At 33.8% G+C, this 27,058-nt stretch overlaps 1 long non-coding RNA gene across 12 annotated transcripts; it reads left to right on the top strand.

Annotated features, from left to right (window-relative positions):
* The first annotated feature begins 1,432 nt into the window (after positions 1–1,432).
* LOC108467317 (uncharacterized) lies at positions 1,433–9,243 on the top strand. Of its 12 annotated transcripts, none has more exons than XR_008283256.1 (10): positions 1,433–1,568; positions 2,304–2,689; positions 3,404–3,589; positions 3,730–3,831; positions 3,954–4,025; positions 4,120–4,647; positions 4,853–4,931; positions 5,040–6,422; positions 6,903–7,017; positions 8,455–8,836. It is a non-coding gene; the product is annotated as an uncharacterized LOC108467317 (long non-coding RNA). The 12 variants fall into 12 exon arrangements; XR_008283249.1 differs by lacking the exon at positions 1,433–1,568 and adding an exon at positions 1,801–1,981; XR_008283251.1 differs by lacking the exon at positions 1,433–1,568 and adding an exon at positions 1,984–2,111.
* Positions 9,244–27,058: the final 17,815 nt, after the last annotated feature.

Raw genomic sequence — 27,058 nt, 5'->3', positions numbered from 1 at the left:
AAATCTCTATTCAATTGACCTTGAAATCTATCTTGAATAGATTCAATAGTAAGAACACAATCTGTTTCTACAATGACGTTTTTCCATTTTGCCTTCCTTGCATATTGAATTCCATAATAAATAGCCCATAATTCGGCTTGCTCAATGTTACATCTCCTAATGTTTTTTCCGACTCCCTAAAGCCAATTACCACAATCATCCCTAGCAACAGCCATTGCCGATGCTAACCCCAAATAAGGATTACGTGCCTCATCCTTATTCAATTTAATGGAGCCTGGCGTAAGTGGTTTCCATTGTTGTTTTCGAATTGCCTCACATTTAAACCATGTATTCTTCCCAACCTATGCTTGGTGGCTTTCACCCAACACCAACTAGATTGGACAATTTTAGTACTGTTGAACTGCTTATCTTGGAAAACAAATAGATTTCTTTGTTTCCATATTTTCCACCATAAAATACTGAAGAGGGATCACCAATCAACCTCATGGAAGACTAACCCAAATTTATTTCGCAAATTTGTAGTAACCCAACATTCTAAAGGATAGGAGAAAAAAGCATCATAATCCTTAAAGGAATAAATTACTTCCAAACATCCATAGCTTTACATAGTCTCAAAGAACATGGATAATAGATTCATCAGCACTACCACAAAGTTACATGAAGGGTTATCAAACATACTTCTTCTGTAGCGTTCAATATTAATGAGCAATCATTCTTTAAAAACTAGCCAAAGGAATTGTCGAACACATTGTAGGCCATCAAAGTGCCAAGCAAGCTTCCATTTTCCTTCCATAGGACGTAAATTATTTACCATGAGAGAGTTATAGGTTGACTTAAACCGTGAAAACTCCATTAGTCGAGCATATTGAAACCAAAGCATTAGGACCAACTAATGGGTTTGGGATAAGGATACCTATAATATAAGAAAGGGTATTGTTATCCAAAACCCTATTCAGATAGGTCCAATTCTAGTTATCATTACTCATAGTCATATCACAAAGTGTACCCGAGTAGTCAATAAGATCTGTATTAAAAGAGAAATTGAATAGACGACCAATATCCATAATCCAAGTATATGTCCAAATTTAATAAGAGTTCCATCACCCACTGACCATCCAATGTTTTAACATAAAAGTGGCCAGATTTTCGTGAGAGATAGCCAAACAAATAAACACTGACTTCTCGAAATATCAAGAGGAACCTCATCCGTAAGCTTATACTTAGATCGAAAAACTCTAGCCTATAATGCATGCCTATTCGTAAGTAGGTTAAACCCCAATTTCAGCAAGAAGGAGTCATTTTGAGTTTGATTTTTTTTTATTCTAGCAAATAAAGTATTTATGATGAAAAATTGAAAGTTATAGATATTTAATTAGTTTATTTTAATTTTAAATTTTATTTCTTATATTAAAAGTTGAAAAAATATATTTTTTTCCCCTTTCCAGCCTTAGACTCCGGGCGACTAGACTGTCAAACAACCCTGGGCCGGGCCTACCCTAATGCAACGACATTTGATTCGTCTTAGGCTAAGCGACCTAGGCTCGTCCACGAGAAAACCGATGGCTTGGGTAATGAAAATTGTCTTCTGGTTTTAGTTTAGGATCTTCTAATGTGCAACTTGTGGGATGGAATTTATGCGTTGAATATTAATTCTAGGGTTTCCTTGTTATTACTTGCGTTTATGGCTTTGAGTTTAGTGGAATCTTTCTATTTGATAAAACAGCTTGTTAGGAACACTGACGATATTCAGAAGTTTTTTAGTGACTGAATTTACGTTATCTGCCAATTTGCACGGTATTGGGCTTGGATCTCACATAGTCACACTGAAAGTATGGGATTTTCCCCTTGGATTTAATGGACCTAGAGTCTTACACTCTAATAGTTAGCTTTGGGAATGTTGTTTTCCAAGGGTTCATATAAAATATTGTGCTATGTGAATGTGTAGTGAGAAGATTAAGGCTCCATTTCGTTGCCACTTTTAGTAATATTTCTTTTTGTCATTTGCTTTTTTACTTGTTCAATAATTGCTAGAAGCAGAGCAAATATTTTGAAAGTAGATATGGTTAAGATGCAGCACAGTTTCAAACATATTTCTTTTATCTAGAAATAAAGTAATATAAATCATGGAAATTTTAAATTTAATTTTAATATATGAAATTTGATATTTGCTTCCGGGTTTAAAAGTTTGTCCGGAAAGAAAGAAGAAATAGCCAGTCTTGGATTACGACTGTTTTATCTCTTCTAATTGCTTATTGCTTTACTTATTTTGGTTATTCTAATTCTATGATTGTTTTTCATTATAGCTAGTGAGAATGGGTTCAAAGCTGAGCAGTCGGATGAACCTGTGAAGGAGCAAAAGGAGGCTTTGCTGCAAAATGAGGTTACCAAACAAGCAGAGGATGGTACTGCTCAAGCAACAGTAAAACATCAACAAGTTGAAGGAACAACAGAGGAAACTGAGCAACAATCTACTGATAATCATGCGACTACTGATGCTGAGTTAGGTAAAGATGAGAAATTTGAGGCAGATGATGGTCAGGAACCGGATAAAGTTGAGAATTTTGAGGCAGATGGTAGCCAGGAACTGCCTACTAACGAGGAGAGTAAGCAACCTTCTGATGAGGTTCCTCAACAGGAAGTTGATGATGGTTCAACTATTACTTGCAGAATTGAGGTTCCTAATGCTAAGGTATGCTAATATTTTTAGCTGTCTCAATTGGAATGAAGAGTATTTTAAGAATTTAGATTGTGTTAAGGATGAAGTCTCATTCATATAGTAATGTCCTAGATTGCGTCCTATCTGGGGATAAGGCAAGTTTGGAACCTTGTCCCTATCACCTTAATCAGATCCTCATCTCTCTTCCTTAGTGCAACTGTCCCATTCCTACCACAAGAACATCCATCTTTCTTTCTTGTGTCATACCTACAGTTCCGGACATCAAAGTGGATGGCATCATATATGTAGACAGATAGCGTCTGCATTAGTAGACTAATCTATTCATTGTTATCACATTTCTTCTTGTGACAGTCTTTCCTATCAAAAGGGCAGCCGAACTAGCTACAAACCCAGTTTATTTTGCTTTAGATGCATGAACAAACTGCAAAACTGATCTTTTTTTATACTGTAATGTATATATAAACCCATGCCCATTCTAACTTAGAAAACTGGGGCCCATTTTAAATTCTTTCCATTAATGTTTCGTACTATTTTTCTTCTCTGCCTCTCTTAACCTGGATGCCGTCCGTTAACTCACGTCTTCTAATTACAAGGATCTCATCTTTATGAGTGACAACCTTGAATGTGTTTCCTACATTATTTTTGTTCAATGTTTGTGACCTTCACCATTTTCCTCATACAAACTTGCCTAATCATGTCTTCTCATCCAAGCAATGCTTTCTGCAGGTTGGTGTTCTCATAGGAAAGGCAGGGGATGCTATAAGGTACCTGCAATACAAGTCTGCAGCAAAAATTCAAATTACAAGGGATGCGGATGCTGATTGAGTTGCCCCAACAAGGCCTTTAGAAATAATAGGGACTTTGAATAGCATAATCAAGGGCGAGAAGCTTGTAAATGCTGTCATAGTAGAGGTTGTATGCTGTTTCTAGAACTTCTTCCTCATATCTCCCCCCATGCTTTCATTATTTACCCTTTTCTTAATACATCCCGCTTATTTGCTGGCTTTATTTTGGTTGCTTTGTCATTAGCTTAACTTTTGTGTTTGTTTCAGGCTGATGCTGGGGGTTCCCCTTCCCTTGTAGCTAGGGGCCTTGCTACCACACAGGCTGCTGGGGATGCTGATCATATTGAGATTCAAGTTCCTAATGAGAAGGTTATTCCCTTTTCTTTCTTTTTCCCTATAGGTACCTGCTACTACAGGTACAGAGGTACTTATGTCTGTTCAAGCTTGCTTTGGCCTTCATGATTTCGTGTAATTTATCTTTCCTGTTTCAGGTTGGTTTAATCATTGGTAAAGGTGGGGAGACTATCAGAGGAGTGCAGACTAGGTCAGGGGCTCACATTCAGGTAGTTGATATTTGTTGGTGTGCTATTTGTCATCATGTTTCCTAATTGTTAAATATATTGTGATATAAAAAAAGCACATAATTGCCTTTGACAGGCCAAGAATGAGAGGGGGGGAGACATTGTTGACGATCTCTTTGTTCAACAACGTTATGGATGCACTCATGTTCGATGCATGCCATTTCTTGTTCGGTTATTAGGTGAAGAGAAAAACATTTTCATTCATTTGTTCGTGACAGACATGTTTGGGGTTAAGTTATATATTGATGGATTGACAGACATGTTTGGGGTTAAATTATATATTGATGGATTTACTTTGCATCTACCTTTCTCGAACAGAAGTTGTGCTTTTGATTACTGCTACATGGTATTTATTGCTAATGAGTTCAGCTTCTTTAGTCGGAAATCTTACTGACTGCAATACTTTCTCATTTTATTGAATTTTTGGATGGAATGTGAAGGGCTTCTCCAATTGGATGTGTCAAGTTCTAGAAAAAGCAGATTCAAAGCAAGAGATCTTCCCTTCTCTGTGTTCCCCTACCCTCCTATTCCTCTTCCGGATGCTTCTCATCTGAATTTTATATGTGAGACTGTCCTAAACAAAGTAGACAACACATTTATATAAGTAAGGACCAGAACATTGACATTCAATATTCCCTTAATCATTATCCTTTCTGTGTGGTCTTCTAGACGGCACTCATATTCTCTTCTTAATTTGAGTTGGGAGAGATGAACTATTTTTGCTAGATTTTGTTCTGAACTTTTTGTTTGAATTTATGTTTTCTATGTTATTTTTATGCTTTAGATTTTTTTAATAATCATTTTTTTAGTTCGTAGAAATACTCACCTTTAGATTGGTCTAGCTTTTTTGATCGAGAGGAAGATGTCTGCATACCAGACTCAAATGATGTTAGTGTTATTTGTTTTGGCAGTTCAATACCTATTTACTTCCATTTTCAATACCTATTTACTTCTAATATGCTTTATCATGTTAGATCTTTCATTTATATATGGCAGGAACAGAAGGACCAGTTGTTTTTTGTCTACGTGGGGGCGGCTACGCTGGGTCTGTTTGATCTTGATGATATATTTTCATTTGTTCATATATTTTTTTATTTTACTTGTTTCTAATTCATGAAGTTTCATCGAACTATTACTGTAGTACTGCTATGGTACTTTGATAAATTTGGTTTCTAATTTCATTTTTGGCATTCCATTTCCTTGTGTTGAAAGGACAACAAATTTGTCTCAATGAATCAGATTCCAAAGCAACCCTCTTAGTTCTTTAAATTTGAGTAGCTACTGCTATTTGTTTTCCATTGGCAAATTGAGGAATAAATGAGAAATAAACTGCATAGATGATATGAAATCTTAGTCATAATGTTATTTTGGCCTGGAAATTACATAGAATGGCAGCCCTTCCCCCGTTCTTTACATGTTTGGTCAAGATTCCATATCGGGTTTCATTTTAACTATTAAAGATCCCCTAGGGTACATTTCTAACTAATTAACTTTTAAATATGTTAAAGAGTTCACCAATTCCAGGCTAGTTCAGATTGTCTTCTGCCTTTTTCCTGAAGAAATATAAATGCAATACTGATTTGAGGAAATATCCTAGCAGATATTATGTTTCATTGAAACTAACCCAGAGTATACTTTTCCTTTACTCTTCCCTTGAAATTCAATCTAAAAATACTCTCTTTATGTAGGTTTAAGAGATCAATATTTGATTTTCGATCTTTCTGTGACTGAATTTCTGATAAATGCGAGTTGTCTAACTTGCTATGGTAGGCTCTCGTTTGCTCTGTCGGCTAGTAAAATTAAAGAGAGAGCTTGAGTGGATGTCAAAATTCTTAACCAATAAATAAACCAACATAAGCCAATAAATTGAAAACCCAATTACCAAACACTGTTCATTAAAAGATTTGATTGATGTTTCATAGCATTATCATGGCCCAACTAAAAAAACAAAAAACAGAAATTTCCCGCTAACCCCACTCCATCCTACTAGAAAAAGAAACTGAAGCTTAGAATTCTCTGCAAATCCCATTAAACATGGACGAAACAAAATCAACAACAACAAAACCAAGAAGAAAAGCCAGCAAAAGGAAACCCCTTACTGATCTCACCAATACAATCCCATCCGCTCTTTCTTCTTCACAATCCTCCTCTGCTTCTATCAAAACCCAAATAAAATCTTCGCGCCCTTCGGATCTTAAACCCCTCCTAGCAACCCCAATACTAGCTTTAAGCGCACCTCTAAGCTTACTGCCACTGACTCCACCAAAAATATAAATAATGATAACAATGACAAGAAGAAGGAAAATGAAAATTGTCCGAGTGACAAGGCAAATCCCAGCTCCAAGCCGTCTCCGCCGTCAAAAACACCTTCCTTTTCGGGTAATCTTGATGGGTCTCGATTATTTCTGGGTTTTGGTTGGATTTTTTAAAGTGGGATTTGATCTTTGGGTTTATGGATTGTCTAGGGTTTTTACTTCTTGAATTTGGGTTTTTGGGTTCTGGAGAATGTTTTTTTTGTTTTAATGCTAGTGAATTGATAACATTTTGGGACAATAGAACTTTGTTGGTTCAGTTTGAGCTATATAGATTTTCTTCTAAGATAAATCTATAGATATTTTAGTTAAAATGCATTCTGTGCTGTGGAATTATGTGAAGTTATCTGGACTCTCTGTAAATTCGATTAATGTTACTGATCTATGGAAGTGCTCAATTTTAGAAATTATATATGAAATGCATTCTATGATGTGGAACTGTCTTCTCAACCTCTTTTTTGTCCCTAGTTTTCTGGATTGTGCATTTATTTTGGGCCGAACGGATTTTACATTATAGCTTTGATCTTATGTATTTGTGATTGTGCAGATTTTGAGCCTCGTACAGTTTACAGGAGACACACTGCTGAGAAAAAGAAGAGTAAAAGGAAGGAAGTTGTGGAGCCTTTGAGTAGCATTTTTGAAACGAGGACTCCCTACTTAAGGTGGTTTTCTTTTGATAAGTTTCTGTATTTATTGTTGGTTTGATACTTGGTCTTTGGATAAATTTTAGTCTTTGATGACTTTAGAAGGCAAAGGATACTCAAAATGTGCATGGTATGTTGGACATTGATGCAGTGAAATGGGATTTCATTGTTGTAACGTTGTCACTAGTATGTAATTATAAAGTATTAAATAGATGTTGGAAGTGATCTTGATCTTTTGATTGTGGTTAGCTTTCAGGCAACCGCTGTAAGATTATGACTCCAAAATTTTGATCAATAAAATGTACCAAATAGTTCATTTGATACCTTGGCCATATATTCGGATATTAGATAGTAGAAAGAAAACAGCCTGAAGTAACTGTTAAATTGATTACAATGGTCTTTTTGTATTCATTTTCATTCATATATCCTCCACTTCTCCTGCGTAATTGAGTCTTGAAGGAGACAAGTGTAATGAGACTAAAAGACTGTTGTTCCCTCTTAAGAATTTTGTTTTAGATTTCTGTGTTTTGTCATGTTTTTAACATCTGTTTCCAGTTAAGTCATGATACTTTCTGATCCGAGTTTCTTTCACAACTCAGAAAGTGGCTTTTCACCGCAAAGTTTGGGACATAAAAGTGGCTTTTCCTTGAATTGTAGTATGTCATATTTAGGTATTGAACAATTCAGTCTTGTATATTCAGATGTTTAGTCTTCTTTATGCTTTTTTTTATTCTTACTATCTGCCGTCAATATTAATCACTCTACTTGTTCCGTGTTTCATTAATTTAGAATATATCTGTTGTTTACTGTTTTCTCAGATTATAATGAGTCCTTACTTAGCGATGCTTCTCCTTCTCTTTAATATGGGAAAAAGGATGGAGATGGTGATATTGGTATCTCCAAATCATGTCCAATGCCACATAAAAAGGCTCACTTAAAACTTCTAATATTTTCATTTGATTTGTGTTGAATGGAAATTGCGCTACTGATATTTGGTTTGGGATTACTTGGTCTTCATTAAGACAATTTTAAAAATTTTGTATCTTTAAAATAATTCAGATTTTCATTTATAGAATCCGGTAATCTGATCTAAATTTACTTGGTCTATGCTATGTAAACTTGTCATCTATTTCTACAAGATTTGAGGCAATACTTCAAGGCATTTAGACCAGTCTTGGTTTTCTCACAGAGCTATAGAGTGGAATTTAACCTAAATCTGGCTGAAGCATCTTTCAGTAAGCAAATCAGCCATATCCTGCAACTTTACTCTGCACAAACAACATTAAATTATCAGTATTAATTATTATGTTTTGATGCTTGCTTTTGCATTAACTCATATCACTTGCGATTGTCCCTTATAAGCTTTTTTTTTTCCTACTTAAGCAGATGCATCCTTAAAGATAATGTGACTAATATGTCTTGAACTAAGCTTATTGGTTTGCAATGTCTCCACAGAAGCAACACCGAGACAAGGCTGAGATAAATGCTTCTAAGCATGACTTGCCCCAAGATTTCATCAACAAATAAAGAGCGTACTTTGCGGAGGTTGATGCATTTGAACTGGAAGAGGAGGTCACATCAGGTAATGAGTCGAACTAGATTAAAAAAGGTATAGAACTGAATGATTTAGGATAATGCAATTAAGATGATCTAACCCTGTAAAACTCTCTCTGTATAGTTACCAAAAGAACCATCTTACCTTAGCTATATCATCCCCACGAGAGTCTTGTTGATAGTAGTTTTATATTGTATTTGGCATTTTACTTTTCTATGTTTAACAAAAGGCTTTTTCATTCCTTGGCAATTTTTGAATTATTGAAATCATGTTATTGAGGAACTGCTTGTCAAATATGTGTTGACCAAAATGTTTTTGGTTTATAGGAGGGGCTGATTAGTTTGACCTGTCGAAAGACCGTGTTAAGTTTCTGAACTTCAAGATATTATCTATTTTGATTCGATCAATTTTTTCAACATATATAGCATCAGAAATAGCCGGAAATAAGGTGTGGTCAAGTCCTAATAATGTGACAAGAAAAGGGATGGTGAATATTCTAAATTTGTGTGTTGAGACATGGAAATGTAGCTATTCCATTGCTTTAGTTTCTACCAATGAAACACTTGGTGTGTAGTTCAAATTATTTTTTCTTTGCACTTTCAACTCATTGGAGCCTTAGTGAAATCCAAAGGGCCCTGCCCCCTTGCCCATCGTTTGATGGGCTTTAAAGTTTCTTTTTTAAAATCAAAGTCTAGGTTGATCAATTTTTTTATTCGGAGGATCAGGCATGACTTGGTCCAAAAGCTTTTATTATTGTTTAAAACATCATTTTATATTAATATTTATTTTTCATAATTAATTCTAAATAACTTTTTTCTTATTATTAAAATGCTCTTTTAAGTTTGGCTTTTAGGTGTTAATCAGTTGAGTTGGGTTCGGTTCGTTTTAATTAGGGGTGAGTATTCGATCGAGTCGAGTCGAGTCAAATCAAGTCAAAAAATTTCGAGTTAGTCGAGTTGACGAATTCTATTTTAGCAATCAAATTCAATTTGAATTTTGTTTTTAATCGAGTTAAAAAATTTCGAGTCGAGTCAAGTCGAGTTAACGAATCTTATTATTTATACTTAATGTTGCATTGACATGGGCCGATTATTTAACTAGTAGACGAAGTACAAGCTTTTAGATTAATTTTGAGTAAAAGAAAAAGGGAAAATCGGGCAATTCGGGAAGGAAAGTAAGACTACTAGGTAAACATTTATTAAAACGACGTAGTTTGACCTTTTCTTAATTGAATTTTCGAATAATTCAAATTAAGTGTGAGTGTTTGGTTGAATCGAATGAAATTGTTTGAATTAAATTAAAAATAATAATAATGTCAAATTAAAATCTTGTTACAATATAGCTATTCCCATGTTAGAGCGTGTAAATTTGAAACCTTTTTAAAGCATAATAATAATAAAGATATTTTAGTATGATGAACTTGAATCATTAACGGATATTTAGAATTTAAAATTATTATTTTATAAAATTTTTAAAATTTTAAAATTTTAACTTTTTATATATTTTGATTTTTTAAAAAAATTTTAATTTTTAAAAATACAAATTTTGGAATTTTTATAAATATTTTGAATTTTAAAATTATTTTCAATTTTGAAAATTATTTTGATTATTTTGTAATTTTTGTTAAGAGAGACTAATTTGCTCATTTTAAAAATTGATAAGGACTAAAAGGGTATTTATATTAATCTGTTAGTTGAAAAAATTCAACTCGACTCGAACTCGAAATCTGAAATTTCTTATTCGAGTTGACTTGAATAATTCGAATAACTCGAAATTTTAATTTTTTTTGATTTTTCGAATCAAATTGAATTTTGTTCACCCCTAGTTTTAATACATGGTATCAATCCTATTTTGTTTACATATAGTTCAACCTTGACTTTGCTCAAAATGTGAGTTTAAAATTTCGCGCAAGAATATTTATATTTGTAATTGGTTGAACTAATTACATAAAAATTCCTAAACTATTACTTTTATTCTAAATTAGTCTTTAAACTTTAATTGTTTTAATTACATCTCTAAATTATTGATGTTATATCAATTATTTCATTTTGAAAACATTAAATAATATGTAAAATCTTATGTAACATAATTTAACATGAAAATTGTAAGAAAATAAAAGGGTTAAATCACTACTTGGGGTTAGAACTTGGTAATTTTTTCTACGGTAAACTATAAAAACAATCACTTTTGTTTTCCTTAGATTACATTTTAGTCACTTATGTTTGAAATGTTACGTTTTAATCACTTATGTTACTGTTTTGTTACGAAGTGTTTACTTTACCGTTAAGCTCTATTACGTCCTTAACGACAATCCTACGTGGCAGTCCAAATGGGTTTTAAATGCCAACTTGGATGTCTTACGTGGTAGTCCAAATTAAATTTATTTAATTAAAAACCTATTTTCATCTCAACTGGACATCCAAGTTGGCATTTAAAACCTATTTGGACTGCCATGTAGAACTGTCGTTAGGGAGATAATAGAGCTTAACGGTAGAGTGACCACTTCGTAACAAAACGATAACATAAGTGACTAAAACGTAACATTTGCAAACAAAAGTGACTATTTTTGTAGTTTATCCTCATTTCTATATTGAGGTTTGAAATTTTTTTTTGTCTAAGTTAAATTTTGAACTTGGCAATTATTTCCACATTGGCGCTTATACTAGGCAAATTGTTCTCATATTGGAGCTTGAACTTTTTTTTGTCCAAGCTACTCCTTGAACTTACAATTGTTCTCACATTGAATGCTTAACTTGGTTTTCAAGGAATAACTTGGACAAAAAAACAATTCAAGCCTTAATGTAAGAACAATTGTCAAGTTCAACGCCTAACCTGGACTAAAAAAAGTTCAAGCCTCAATGTGGAAATAATTGTCAAGTTTAGGGCCTAACTTGGACTAATAAAAAATTCAGGCCCCAAATGTGATTTAACTTAGAATAAAATAATGTCGCATAACTTTAAAAATTAAACATAAAGTAAAAATCGCAAAAAGAGAGAGTGAACGACAATTTCTATAAAAGTTCAGAAAACCTCGAACCAAGGGTTTTATAATATTCATTTTAAATTTTGTAACATAAGATTTGACATCTCATTTAATAGCTAAATATAGGGGTAAGTGTTCGATCAAATCGAGTGAAAAATTTTGAGTTGACGAGTCCTATTTTACCATCTTAATTCGATTTGATATTTTTCCGAAATGACTCAAGTGAAATGAAATTCGAGTCGAGTGAAATTGTTTAAGTTAAATTAAAAACTAAATATGTTAAATTAAATCTTGTTACAAGATAGCTAATTCCATGTTAAAGCACATAAATTGAAACCATATATATTTAAAAATTTTCAAAGTAAAATAATAAAAAATACTTTAGTATGATAAACTTGAATCATTAATTAGCCTATTTATATTCCCAAAATTATTATTCTAGAAAATGTTTAATTTTTAATTATATATTTTAAATTTTTTGAAATTTTATAATTTTTTTAAATATAAATTTTGAAATTTTATAAATATTTTAAATTTTTGAAAATTATGTTGAATTTTTTTGTAATTTTTGTTAAGAGAGATCAATTTGATCATTTTTAAATTTGATAAGGACCAAAAGGGTATTTATACCAATATGTTATTCGAATTATTTGAGTTGTAAAGTTCAACTTGATTTAAACTCAAATTACTTAATTGAGTTAACTCGAATAATTCAAATAACTCGATTCAATTAACTCGAAATTCAAATATTTTTTTCGACATTTTCAAATCGAATAGAGTTTTGTTCACCCTAGTTAAATGAACGATTTTAGTAATAAAATGACCTATAACATCGATATTTTGAGGATATAATTAGAATGTTTTAAAGTTTGTAACCTAATTTAGAATGAGATCATAGTTTAAGGATATTAATGAAATTAACTCTAAATGGTTAATCAAATACTGTTTATGTTTGACCATGTTTTTATTTTTAAAATATAATAATTTTTATTTAATATTTAGTAATTATATATACTTTCTACTAATATTATATATTCTCATTCTTTTATTAAAATTTTAAACTTAAATATTTTTATACTTTTTAATATTTGCATTATAATACAATATATTTAATTTTATATAAAACAAATTACATCATGAAATAAATGAAAAGATAATATATTATAAATTTAAAAGCATTGAGTTAGGTTAAGATTGGACTTTAAATATTTGAGTTTGAGCTTGGCCTATATTCTAAATTGGTTTAATTTTATTGCACAAGTTCATATTTTAAATTCAATATTTTATTTAATCTCTCTTAAATTTTAATAAAATTTTCAAATTTAAATGAATACTTCAACCCTTTAACAAGTTTAATATGATTTTTGCCCTTACAAGTTTCCAATTAAACTACTGGAAGTTTCCAATTAAACTAACTCAAGAGATGTACAAATCTAATAGTTTTGGACATGCTATGTAATTATATGATATGACCAATATGAAATAATAGGATACATTATGAATATAAAATATATTAAAATTTACCCAATACATGTTATTAGCATATTAAATTTATATGAATATGGACATGTTTAGATTCGTCTATTAATACAAGCTGTCTTTTCGTACTATGATTTGACCATATAATACCTTTTCGTATTAGTTAAACGTTAGACAACCAATGAGTAACATTTGCTTCCATTTTGTTTTGCGTGCAAAATCATGTGTGGACAATATATAAAGTATTAATGTAGTTCATGAATAATTTTGTTAATTTAATCTGTTTGAAAAAAATTAAAAGTGTATTTAGACGAAAATATTACACTCAGGGCACCAGATCAAACACCTTATATTGGGAGCGAATCTCCCAATAACCTTATGAGGTTTTCCTCTAACATACATGATGCGAGCATCAAGACCCAATCAAGGGAGCATGGACATGATGGGCTAACTCTACCTCAAGACCCTATTACAAAATTGAAAGCTAAGCAAATCAAGTCTAGATTGAATGTAGTAGTCCAAGAGTTTGTGATGAAAACCCTACAAACTTATTCAAAGGAAAAAGAAGATCAAGATTCACTTTCTTGGCCCAATTCCATCATATATGAAGATCCAAGAGTTCAAAGAAAACAAGATTCTGAATCTTGGTCTAAGAAACCACATTTTGGAGTTGGAACAAAATGGATCAGACTGACAAGCTTAAACGAGCCCAATCTTGCAACAAATGGATCCAACATGTAAAATCAGTTCATGGGGACATCCATAAACCCATCTTGAAATTTCAACTAGAGTCTATTTGGATCACTTTAGGACTTAGTTTATTTTTCAGTTTTAGTTTGACCCAATTTGTTAAGGCTCAATTAATAAGCTTAGTCAAGCCAAGTTGTCTTCCACAATTTTAGAGATTTGTTTCTCTTTTATCCAACCTCCTTGTAGTATAAAAAGAAGTGCTATCCACCATCTTTAGAACACACTGTAAGTTTTTGATTAATAAGGAAATACTCTTTGAGTTTGTTTTTGCAAGATTTGTTTCTTATCTGTTTTAGAAGTTGTTCAGCACAATCTTCTTAAATTGTTGGGGATCGTCTTCATGCTTCAACTTACCAAGAGTTCTTTCTTGAAGGGTATATTAAAACTGATTGAAAGGAGTTGTTGGATCTCTTGTTCAAAAGGCTTCTTAGGGCGTCTATTCAATCATCCATCTTTAATTTCATCCACCCATCATCTTTTTCATCGTATTTATTTTCTTTCTTGAATCTAATCACTTCATTTCTTTTTCAGGTTCAAGAATCTAAAAATACATTTGGTATTAAGGCTACAATTTTTCATTCAAGTCGGTCTAACGCCTTAAGTCAAATCTGTAACTTGAAAGCTTTTCAATCCTAATCTGCTACCTATATCATTTGCTACAATTTCTTAGGTGTTTTAGGTATTACTTGTGTTCTTATCAACTAATTTCCAGTAAACAGCCTCAAAATAAATTTTTTACCCAAAAAAATTTTGAAAAAATTATTTTTCAGTGGGTAAACATTTTCCAGATGATCTAAAATTTTATATGCTGGTTCTTGGAACTCTATTAGAATATTAAAAAATATTTCCCTAAAAAAAAGTGATTGAAAAAGTGGGAAAAAATAGAAAAATATGAAAAGGAAAGAAAAATAAAAAATTTTCTATGGGTTGAATTTTGTATCGAAATTTTCCATATCAGATCTACATTATTTGAGGAGGCTTCAGTTTAAATTTTGTTATTTTTGGAAATTGGGACCACCTTGAACGAAGTTTGTCAAGTCGCTCCGTAGTTTTTCAGGTTTTATGCTATTTCTTTGACTCTTAACAGTATGATTTCCTTTGTTTTTGCCTTTATTGTTCCTTTACAATTTCTAACACTTTCTTGTTTCTTGTGTTAGTAGGATTTACAAAGTTTCACATTCCTTCATCCATGCAACAAGCTTCATTGGTGTTTAGCCCTTCCTTGGACTCCTAGTGCCTAGGATTGCTTTTGTTAGTGCACGATCCTAATAAATCAGAAACTGTTGCTATTAAGACGACTTTAAAACTTACAAGATTGATATCTTCCCTCATTGAGTATTTATTTTCTTTTTGAAAGTTAACGATGATGTTTACTTTATATAGTTTTTTCTTGTGAGTGTTAATTTTCTTTCATAGCAATTCCATAATGACTCGTGACACTCGTAGTTGTAAAAACCATGATGAGATACCATCCGATGACAAACAACAAGGGTGAAAAGAAAATGGCTAAAGGGCAAAAAATAAATAAAAGTGATATTTATACTTAGGGTTGCTAGGTATGGGCAAGGGAAAATGAGGGATTTTTGCAAAATCAAGATATTTTACAAGGGAAAGGATTCAAACTTGGGACATTGATCTAATTTTCATGCTTCTTTATTTCCTTTTAAGCATTAGGATATTTACTCATCTTTGGAATAATTTCACAAAACTTTTAAGCTAAACTTTAGGATGTTACAGGTTGTTTAAACAGGATCTAACACTTTTTCTGTGGGCAATAGGTTTATTTAAATCATTAGGGGGTAACTCACTAGAAGAGGAAGATTCTTGGCATATAGTAGGTTGCATGATGGCTTCTTCTATTCTAAGCCTTCTTGAATACTTCTTTAAATCTGGTTTGTCTAAACTCCAATAATCTCCTTCTTGACAGTAGTCTCCCCCTGAGTAGTAGCTTCCCCTTTAACAATGGTGTTTTTTGGAATAGTAGTCTCCCCGTAAATAGTAGTTTCTCCTTGAACAATGGTGTTTTTTGGAATAAGGTTTTCAATAGTTATTGAGCTTGGTATCACTTCTTCTCTTTCATTATTCTCCCCCAGAAGAGGTGATTGAGTTGTACCATAATAGGGCTCTGTTTCTCTAAATGTAACATCTATACTAATGAAAGTTCGTTGTGAAGGAGGATGATAACACTTGAATCATTTTTGTGTTGGAGAATACCCAATGAATATGCATTTAAGGGCTCGTGGATCTAATTTGTCTGCTTTCCAATCATAGACATAACAAATACATCCAAATATCCTGGAAGGAATAGTATAATTATTTTTACCTTGTAAAGTTTCCGAGGGACTTTTGAAATTAAGGATTCTAAGTGGCATTCTGTGACAGTCTGATTTAGACCCTAATCAGAACGGTGGTTTTGAGACCACAAATCTGAGTCAGAAAAATATTTTAAAATTATTTTATGTGTTTATTATGTGTGAATTTATATGTGTAAATTTTTTTGTGTTTTAATTTTATCGTTTGAGTACCGATTTAATAAAAAGGACTTAATCGCGTAAAATGTAAAATTGACTATCTAATTGTGTAAGTTCCGAATTGTTGTTGTTCTTTTAATATAAAGGCCTTAAAATGAAATTAGGCCAATTGATTATAGGATGGACGAAAGTAGACAACAAATATTAAGATGTTATATTAATTTATAAAGGTTATTAAAGTAAATTATGAAATATTATGTATTATAATAAAAAAATTTAAAAGACATGCATTTTATTCATTTTTTTGGCAAAATATTAAGAAAGAAAAAGAGGTTAAAAGCTTTTGAACTTTTGGCACTATGGAAGCTTGATTCAAGGTCGGTCTTTGTTCGATTTTTGATAATTTTTACATTTTTGAGATCGTTGCTTCTAGTACTATCTGACCCATGCTTGAATTTTTGATTTTGATGAATATTTTGAGTTATGTCATTGATGAGAGCTTGTGATTTCTTTTGTTTGATGATGAAATATGAAAGATATGTTTTAGATTAACATGTTTTGTATTGGAATTTTTGATGATTTTGAGTTATTAGGACTAAATTGCAAAAATAATAAATTGAGGGGATAAAATGTGAAATAAATGAAATATATGGATTAGTATGAGTATAAGGAAAATTGGCCTAACTATGTTGTTGTAAGATTTTGCATATTTTGTGTTTTATGCAATAGGGACTAAATTGTGAACAATGTGAAATGTCAGGGGTAAAATGATAATTTTCCAATTTATATGTTGTTGGATTAAATTGAATGAAATTGTGTTTGAATGAGATTAATTTGAAGTTGTATAGATCAAGAACAAAAGAAATTGGACTTGGATCGGGGAAAAGCAAAAATAGTTGAATAGTCGATTTACATTGTTCGTCGATATCCGAGGTAAGTCTATAAGCAATAAAGGTCATTAAATTTGAATGTATGTAATCTTTATATGCTGAATTTAGTTGTATGAATTTTTGTTAGCTATAGCCGAATGTGTAAATGTGTATGAGATTAGGGAACAAGTTTGATTCAATTAAGATATGATGTACGAAAAGCTTCGTATGAACCTTAAGTAATGATTTGGAATTCTAAAATTCAAATTATGTGTAAGATCGACTTTGTATCAGTGATATTCGGGCTTTATTACCTAGTAGGCTTTATGCTGGTGTATTATATCGGGCTTTATTGCCTAGCAAGCTTTATGCCGGTGTGTTATATTATTGGTCTTTATTGCCTAGTAGGCTTTATGCTGGTGTATTATATAAGGCCTATTGCCTAGCAGGTTCTGTGCCGGTGTATTATACTAGGCTTTATGCCTAGCAAAGTTTATGTGAGCAATGGTAAAAGCAATCAAATGTGTTAAATGAGCTAAAGTGATCAGGTATGTGAATGTGGTTTACTTATTTGGAAATGAAGATAAATTGACTGAGAGATATGTGATAAAAATGTTATGTGATGCTATTGAAAATGTATATAATTATGAATAGTGTATTCGGTTTTGTGATAGGTTTAAGTATGTAATGTAAAAGCTTGAATTATGGGTAAGTATATATGTAACACCCCAAACCCGGCCTGGAAGTTTGGCTCGAACTTGGCGTGTCACATTGAAGTATTTTTCGAAAATCATGTTTCCATTAAAAACCCTTCTTAATAATTAAAAACTTATACCCTTTTTAAACCTTGTTAGAAAACCTCAGCTGAATAACATTCTTAACAACTTTGTAAAAATCTTGGTAGTTATGAAACTTACTTTAAAAACAATTGCGGTTACGTGATGTTTTGAATAACGATGAGTTGCTTTGGAAAATCGTGTTCTAATACTAGCAGTTATAAGAACAATAAATAAAATTCAAATTTGAAATCCAAAAATTACAACGGCTTTACTACAACCCACATAAAATAATTTAAAGGTAATAATCAAAACTATAACATAAACAAGTGTGTGGCTTCCTCCGAGCCCCTCGCACCCGATCCATCTAAGGTCGAAATTACGAAAGGTTAGTAAGCGGGTGAGTTTACGAAAAATCGATGTGAAATCCCTACTATAAAAAGGAACAATCATCTAAAAGAATTAAAAGTCCGCCCCACCTTACTTACAATTTCAGAACCAATCGGCCTTAGCCCATTACAACAGACAGCATCAGATGGACCTTAGCCCATTACGTATAAGAAACATTATCGAATTGGAACCAAAATGAGAATCGAATCGAATCGAAATCAATATTAGTAATGTAATCGAATCGTAATCGAATTAGGTGACGAATCGAATCGAATCGATGTAATCGTAATCGAATCGATAGTAATGTAATCGAATCGTAATCAAAATTACGTGATAGAATCAGAATCAGAATGTGAATGCAATCCCAACCCAATCCAGCCGTATACACCCCCGTACCAACCTTACACCATGTGGGGAGACAACTCAACCCACCCATCCGCCACACACCACGTAATTTGCAAAGATGGCTACTAGAATGATATCGTGATGAGTCACCAGATCTGAATATTGTGGCAGAGCCACCAGAATCGGATAATGTGGCAAACCCACCTAACAGAATATGTGGCACAAAGCCATAGATAACTGTAATAACTTCGGCACATAGCCATCAGTGACGGTAATATAATCTGGCGCCTGACCTTGGTAAATATGATCGACACGAGTCGTCAACAAATATGTTAGGCACATAGCTACAGGTAAATACGTTTGGCACGAAGCCATAGTCAAGATGGCACAAAGCCATATTTAGGTTGGCATAGAGCCATTAATAACGGGTCTATAATCGGCACGAAGCCCACAACAATGGCACACAGCCTTCGGTAGTGTGATCGGCACTTAGCCATCGATCGGTCAACAGATATTGTGACAGAGTCACCAAATACAGATATTGTGGCAGAGCCACCAGAACAGATATTTGTGGCATAGCCACCAGAACGCTTCCTCCGTACAAAATCCCAACCCATGCAACATGTCATGTATGCAGAATGTCATGCCCATATTTGAATCAAACAATCACAGTCAAGTCATTCATATCACCAACATATATTCACAATCAAATCATCAAACACACAAATCAAGTCACCACTTGCCCACAAGGGCAAAACAGTCATTTAACACCCTAGGGGCAAAATGGTAATTTTACCCCACAAGGGTATCTCAGTAATTCTACCCTACAGGGGTATTTTGGTATTTCTACCCCACAAGGGTATTTCGATAATTCTACCCTACAGGGGTATTTTGGTAATTCTATCCTATAAGGGTATTTTAGTAATTCTACCCTATAGGGGTATTTTGGAAATTCTACCCTACAGGGGTATTTCAGTAATTTCACAATCAAGGGTAAAACGATAATTCTGTAAATCGAGGGTAAAACGATAATTTTGTAAACTGAGGGTAAACCAGTAATTCTGTAAATCAAGGGTAAAACGATAATTTTACAAATCGAGGGTAAAATGGTAATTCTATAAATCGAGGGTAAAATAGTAATTACAAACCGAGGGTAAAACGGTGAATTACAGAAATCGAGGGTAAAATAGTAATTCAGAACCGAGGGTAAAACGGTAATTACAGAAATCGAGGTAAAATAGTAATTCTATAAACCGAGGTAAAACGTAATTACAGAAATCGAGGGTAAAACGGTAATTTTACAAATCAAGGGTAAAACAGTAATTACGTAAATCGAGGGTAAAACGGTAATTACAAACCGAGGGTAAAGCGGTAATTACAGAAATCGAGGGTAAAATAGTAATTACAGAACCGAGGTAAAACGGTAATTCAGAATCGAGGGTAAAATGGTAATTTTACAAATCGAGGTAAAACGTAATTTTACAAACCGGGCTATTTTGGTAATTTTACAAGTCGGGGCATTTCAAGAATTGGTAAACTAAAGTATTCTAAACATGGATAACAATACGAATGGGCCTAAAGCCTATTCTCATTAAATGGGCCCACACGCTCGTGTGGCCCTTTTAGCCCAAACCTAGCCACGATATGCGATTCACCTAGCCTAGTCCAATATTTACTACACAATCAAACAACTTATCCAATTGGGCCGTGGGCCCATTGGGCCCACATGGCCCCTTTCTACCATCGCGGCTGAAGTAGCCATCCAACAACAAGAGTAGTGATAAATACACACCGATTGGAGACTGGAGTTAATCCACGCTCCGAGCACTCTTAATGACGCCCAACCCAAACGAAAGCACGCCATAAAGTGAAAGGGATCGACCAAGAAAGGTACCTTTACTCTCCTCATGGTTCTTTCTATTTAAAGCCGACTTCCCATCCACTCTTATGTTAGCTTCCGATGTGAGATCCTCCAACATCGAGTTTAAATTCAACACCAACTCTTGCCACCCCTGTTAGCAAAATAAATGCTCTTTGCTTGCCATGGGATTCAACCCATGCCTCCCCTCAGATGCTCCACACACTTCTTACCACTAAGCCACAAGGCTTTTTGTGTCACAATTTCTCCAACAATATTCTTAAGGCCTACCTACTACACCCAGGGTTTGATTCACCTTAAACCAAATTTTTGCTAGAGTCCGAGTTTAAACCGGGACTTCTCCAACACTTCTCAACACACTTAACCACTAAAACAAGCCTTCATTAACGAAATTTGCATGCACAACAGAATATTATAAGCTGCCTTCAACCGCTCCCATGCTCAAGGCCCAAAACTTCTAGGCCCAAATTCAGGGTGTTACAATATATGAATGCATATGTATAACCGATTATATATGAAATTATGACTTAGAAATTGGGGAATATAATGAAAATTGATATATGTGTATATTCGACCATGGTATATTTTGGGTATAAATATATATTTGATTTGGTTTTATTTTGTTGATCTATCAAGATCATTAATTTGTTTAAATTGCTTATAACTTACTAAGCTATGTTAGCTTGCTCTGTGTATATGTGTGTTTCTGTATTATAGATTTTGGATCAAGTTACGAGCTCGGGGATCGTTAGTAAGTTCATCACACTATCCACTATTTCGGTATTTATATAGTTGAATTTGAACTATGGCATGTATAGGCTGGAACATATTTCTTAAGTGTTGAATTTGGCTATGTATATAAAGCCATGCAAAAATGGCTTGTTAATTATGTTTAGCCTTGGTTTTATGTGTGTTAGTTATAATGTTTAATGAGTTTGGTTTTGATAGTGTGGTTATGTTTAATTGTGGGCTGAAAACGTTTTGGTTATAATGTTATGTATTATGAAAGAATGGTGTGTGAGATGGTTGTTATATGTTTTGGAAATGATTAATGATTTAGGTTGAATATGAGGTTGGTTTGGCTATCATATGCGTAGATAAAAATATATGTGCATTAGGTTGCTGCATTTAGTTAGTATGTTATAAGTCATTTGGAATTTAAGGTTGATAAGCTATATCCGAATTTATTATAAATATGTTTGAAAATGCTTTTAACATGATATGCAAGAATTTTGGATTGAATATACTATAGTTAGTGTTTCGGCACATGTTTGTATAAATAATTTACTTTTGATAAAATGTTTTGATGTGTATGTAGTTTTAATAATGTGATTCGGCTATGCAAGGTATTAAGATATAAAATATTCCAAGTTTGTTTTGGTCAATTATTTAGTATGAATACAATGGTTAAGTGTGGCTTTGAAGCTTGATGTAAGTATATAAATTTTGATGTTAAATGTATGAAGTCGGTATAAGTGAATAAACATGGTTATTTGATATATTTTGGTTAAGGTTCATTATTGATGTATAGTCATATATATATATATATCACTTATTTATTTGACCATTTGGTATAGTTGATAATACTGTATATTTATGCTATTGAATTAAGTGTTATGTAAATATAATAAAGTGTTAAAAATGTGATAGTGTAAAATAAGTTTGAATGATTTGATTTTTCTAGACATTTGAATATTATTGAAATGCTCTTTTACTATGATATGTACATTGATATGATAATTAAAAGTCATGTTATTTGTTTAATTGAATTTATGTTTTATACTTGTAATTATGACTTATACAAATGTGGAATTGTTCGGAAATGTGTTTTTAGTTAAAAAATGCCTGATAACCTTAATTCGGCAACGGGTACAGTTTAGGGGTGTTACATTTTATTGGTATCGGAGCTACGGTTTAGTCAATTCTAGAGCTAACGTAGCGTGTGTGAGTTTACTATACATGCCATATTATATTTAGCGATAGTATGATGACTTCTGACATTTGAAAATGTGTTTTCGTATAGTAAATGGATCCCGATAGAACTGTAGCTGATGATGTCGAGAGTGTAGCGCCTGCTTCATGCAAGGGACAGCGCCAGTTGAATCTCAGCCGATCTCGAGTAGCCATGAGGGGGAGGCTAAACAAGCCTTCTTTTAAATGATGAATGATTGGCTTACTCAATATATTCGATCTAATCCGGCTGTTCAACAACCCCCACCCCTGAATAATCCATCTCCGATACCTGGGGTACCTTCGATGAATGATCTGATGAGATTTAATAAGCCTCCTGTTGATAAAATCAGAGAACACGGAGCTGAAGAATTTAGAGCTATTGATGATGATGATGCTGAGCGAGCTGAATTCTGGCCTGATAATACTATCCGCGTATTTGATGAGTTATCTTGTACCCCAGATGAGTGCTTAAAATGTGCCATATCTTTACTACGAGACACTGCATATCATTGGGGGACTACACTAGTATCAATGGTTTCGAGAGAACAGGTGACTTAGGACTTCTTTCAGACTGAGTTCCATAAGAAATATATCAGTTAGAGATTCATTGATTAGAAACGCAAGGAATTTCTCGAATTAAAACAAGGTCGTATAACTGTGACAGAATATGAACGAAAATTAGTGAGACTCAGTCGATATGCCCGTGAGTGTGTTTCAACTGAAGCTATCATGTGTATAAGATTCGAAGACGGTTTGAATGAAGACATTAAATTGATGGTTGGTATACTTGAAATTAAAGAGTTCGTGGTACTTTTTGAGCGAGCTTGCAAAACCAAAGAGCTTGGGAAAGAGAAAAGAAAAGCTGATTTTGAAGCCAGAGATTCCCGTAAAAGATCATCGGGTAAAACTTTTCACTCAACATTGAAGAAGTTCAAAGATGATTCTAGTCGATCTAAGGATACTGCGAGTTTTTCTAGATGAGATCGAGATCGACCCCCGTGAGTTCACGAGCCACTTCGATAGCTAGTGTTGGCAATGTTCGATAGAACAGATTCGAGTGCAAGCATTATGGTAAATGGCATTCTGGAGATTGCAAATTGCATGACCGGTCTTGTTTTAAATGTGGATCGATGGATCATTTTATCCGAGATTGCCCGATGTTAGCTGAGCAAAACACTATTCAGAATGCAAGACCGAGTAATATGTCAGTGCGAGGTAGACCACCTAGGCATTCGGGTAATATAGGTGGCAGTCAGAGAGGGACGAAAGATATAGCAGTTCAATCTGAGGCTCGTGCACCTGCCAGAGCATATGCTATACGCGCTCGCGAGGACGCTTCTTCCCTAGATGTTATTACTGGTAGTTTCACTCTTTATGATACTAGTGTTATTGCATTGATTGATCCTGGTTCGACTTATTCTTATGTGTGTGAAACATTAGTATCTAGTAAGACTTTGCCTGTTAAGTCTATTGAGTTTGTGATTTGAGTATCGAACCCCATAGGCCGGTGTGTTCTGGTTGATAAAGTATGTAAAAATTGCCCGTTGATGATTCGAGATACATGCTTTCCGGCTGATTTGATGTTGTTACCTTTTGATGAGTTCGATATAATTTTGGGTATGGATTGGCTGACTTTGCATGATACCATTGTTAATTGCGAAAGAAAGACTATTGATTTAAGATGTCAGAACAACAAGATTATTCGAATTGAATGTAATGATCTGAGTGGTTTACCAGCAATAATATCTTCAGTGTTAGCTCGAAAGTATGTGAGAAAAGGTTGTAAAGCTTAGTTTGCTTATGTGCTTGATAGTAAAGTGACTAAAAAGAAGATTAAATCTGTACCAGTTGTGTGCAAGTATCCGGATGTGTTTCCTGAAGAATTGCTAGGTTTGCCACCTGTCCAAGAGGTAGAGTTTGGTATTGAGTTAGTACCGGGGACGACTCCGATTTCAATAGCTCCGTACCGGATGGCACCTACTGAATTAAAAGAGTTGAAAGCACAGTTGCAAGAGTTAACTGATAGAGGTTTTGCACGACTGAGTTTCTCTCCATGGGGTGCGCCAGTTTTATTTGTGAAAAAGAAAAATGAAACCATGAGAATGTGCATCGATTATAGACAGCTCAATAAGGTGACCATAAAGAATAAATATCCGTTGCCATAGATTGATGATATGTTTGACAAGCTGAAAGGGGCTACAGTGTTTTCAAAAATAGATTTGAGATCTGGCTACTATCAGTTGCGAGTTAAAGACTCCAATGTACCGAAAACTGCCTTCTGAACAAGGTACAGACATTATGAGTTTCTGGTTATGCCTTTTGGACTTACTAATGCACCTGCTATTTTTATGGATTTGATGAATCGAATCTTCAGACAGTATTTGGATCGATTTATGGTTGTGTTCATTGATGATATATTGATCTACTCCAGTACTGAAACCGAACATGTCGAGCATTTGAGACTTGTATTACAGACCTTGCGAGAAAAACAGTTGTATGCGAAGTTTAGTAAATGTGAGTTCTAGTTACACGAAGTTAGTTTTGATGGGACATGTTGTTTCAGCATCAGGTATTCGGGTTGATCAAAGTAAGATTTCAGCAATACTTGACTGGAAACCTCCGGGAAATGTTTCTGAAGGCCGAAGTTTTTTGGGACATGCTGGTTACTATAGACGATTTGTGAAAGGGTTCTCGATGATTGCAACCTCGATGACCAAGCTACTGCAAAAAGATGTTAGGTTTGAGTGGTCAAAAAAGTGCCAGAAAAGTTTTGATCAGTTGAAAGCCCTTTTGACTGAAGCTCCAGTGCTAGTTCAGCCAAAATCGGGTAAAGAATTTGTTATTTATAGCGATGCATCTTTAAATGGTTTGGATTGTGTTTTCATGCAAGAAGGCAGAGTTATAGCTTATGCCTCGAGACAGTTAGAGCCCATGAAAAGAACTATCTGACACACGATTTAGAGTTGGCAGCTATTGTGTTTGCATTGAAAATATGGTGCCACTATTTGTTCGGTGAAAAATGTCATGTTTATTCTGATCATAAAAGTCTGAAGTACTTGATGACTCAGAAGGATCTGAATTTGAGATAGCGTTGATGGTTGGAATTGTTAAAAGACTACGAGCTAGTGATTGACTATCATCCGGGAAAGGCTAATGTTGTTGCTGATGCTCTAAGTCGAAAATCCCTGTTTGCTTTGTGTGCAATGAATGCATATATGGTTATGTCAGATGATGGTGAGATAATAGCCGAGTTAAAAGCAAGACCGTTATTTATTTAGTAGATTTGTGAAGCTCAGAAGGTCGATAATGATTTGATAGTAAAGTAGGCTCAGTGTGATTTGAATGTTGATTCAGAATTTCAAGTGGATGCCGAGGGATGTTTGCGATTCAAAAATCGAATATGCGTTTCAAGAAATACAGAGTTGATTCAGATGATTTTGAACAAAGCTCATAACAATCGGCTATTTGTTCACCTAGGTAGTATGAAGATGTATAATGATCTAAAACAGTATTATTGGTGGCAAGGTATGAAACGAGACATTTCTGACTTTGTATCGCAATGTTTAGTCTGTCCGCAAGTAAAAGCTGAGCATCAGGTACCTTCTGGATTGCCTCAACCTATCATGATACCTAAATGGAAATGGGACAGAGTTACGATGGATTTTGTATCCGGTTTACTGATGACACCGAGCAAGGAAGATGCAATCTGGGTTATTGTAGATAGATTGACAAAATTTGCTCACTTTGTTCCGGTTTGTACAGATTACTCGTTTGATAAACTAGCTGAATTGTATGTTTCACAGATAGTGAGGTTACATGGTGTGCCTATATGTAACACCCCGTACCCGAGTCCGCTGTCGGAGTCGGACACGAGGGGTTAACGGCTTAAACCATTCACTTTCACAGTCCATTTTAAAAAAAATTTCCAGGCAGTTGGCTAACTGCGTATCTGTCACTTTAAAAAATCATATCTTGAGTTCCACAACTCAAAAATCAGATTCATAATTTTTCCCCGAAACTAGACTCATATATCCATCTACAGATTTTTTCTAGAATTTTGGTCGGGCCAATTAGTGCAGTTTATTAGTTAAAGCCTCCCTGTTACAGGGTGCGACTACACTGACCTTCATGCGTTACGATTTGGATATCTCCTGTACAGGGCTTCAATACTGATGCCGTTTGTTTCTATAGAAACTAGACTCAAAGAGGAATCTATACATATATGGCATGACTCCTAATTATCTCTGGTTAATTTACAATGAATTTCTAAAGTCGGAACAGAGAATCCAGAAACCGTTCTGGCCCTGTTTCACGAAAACCTAAATATCTCTTAACATACAACTCATATGACCTTTTCGTTTCTTCCATATGAAAGTATATTCATCAAGGTTCATTTCCATAATTTATTCTCTATTTAATTCCATTCTTACTATTTTTAGAGATTTTTCACATTCACATCACTGCTGCTGCCAGCATTTATTTTTGAGGTAAACTTTACCTATTTCATGATCCTCCATGGATCAACTAGAGTTTGTCATACATATACCAAAAATGATCATGAATAACCATTCCCATGACTAACCGTTACCAACATTTCCATACTTCTTGA

This window comes from Gossypium arboreum, chromosome 5 (assembly GCF_025698485.1).
Source record: "Gossypium arboreum isolate Shixiya-1 chromosome 5, ASM2569848v2, whole genome shotgun sequence".
In the NCBI taxonomy this organism is placed as follows: Eukaryota; Viridiplantae; Streptophyta; class Magnoliopsida; order Malvales; family Malvaceae; genus Gossypium; species Gossypium arboreum.
This window is presented reverse-complemented; position numbering and strand designations above follow the sequence as displayed.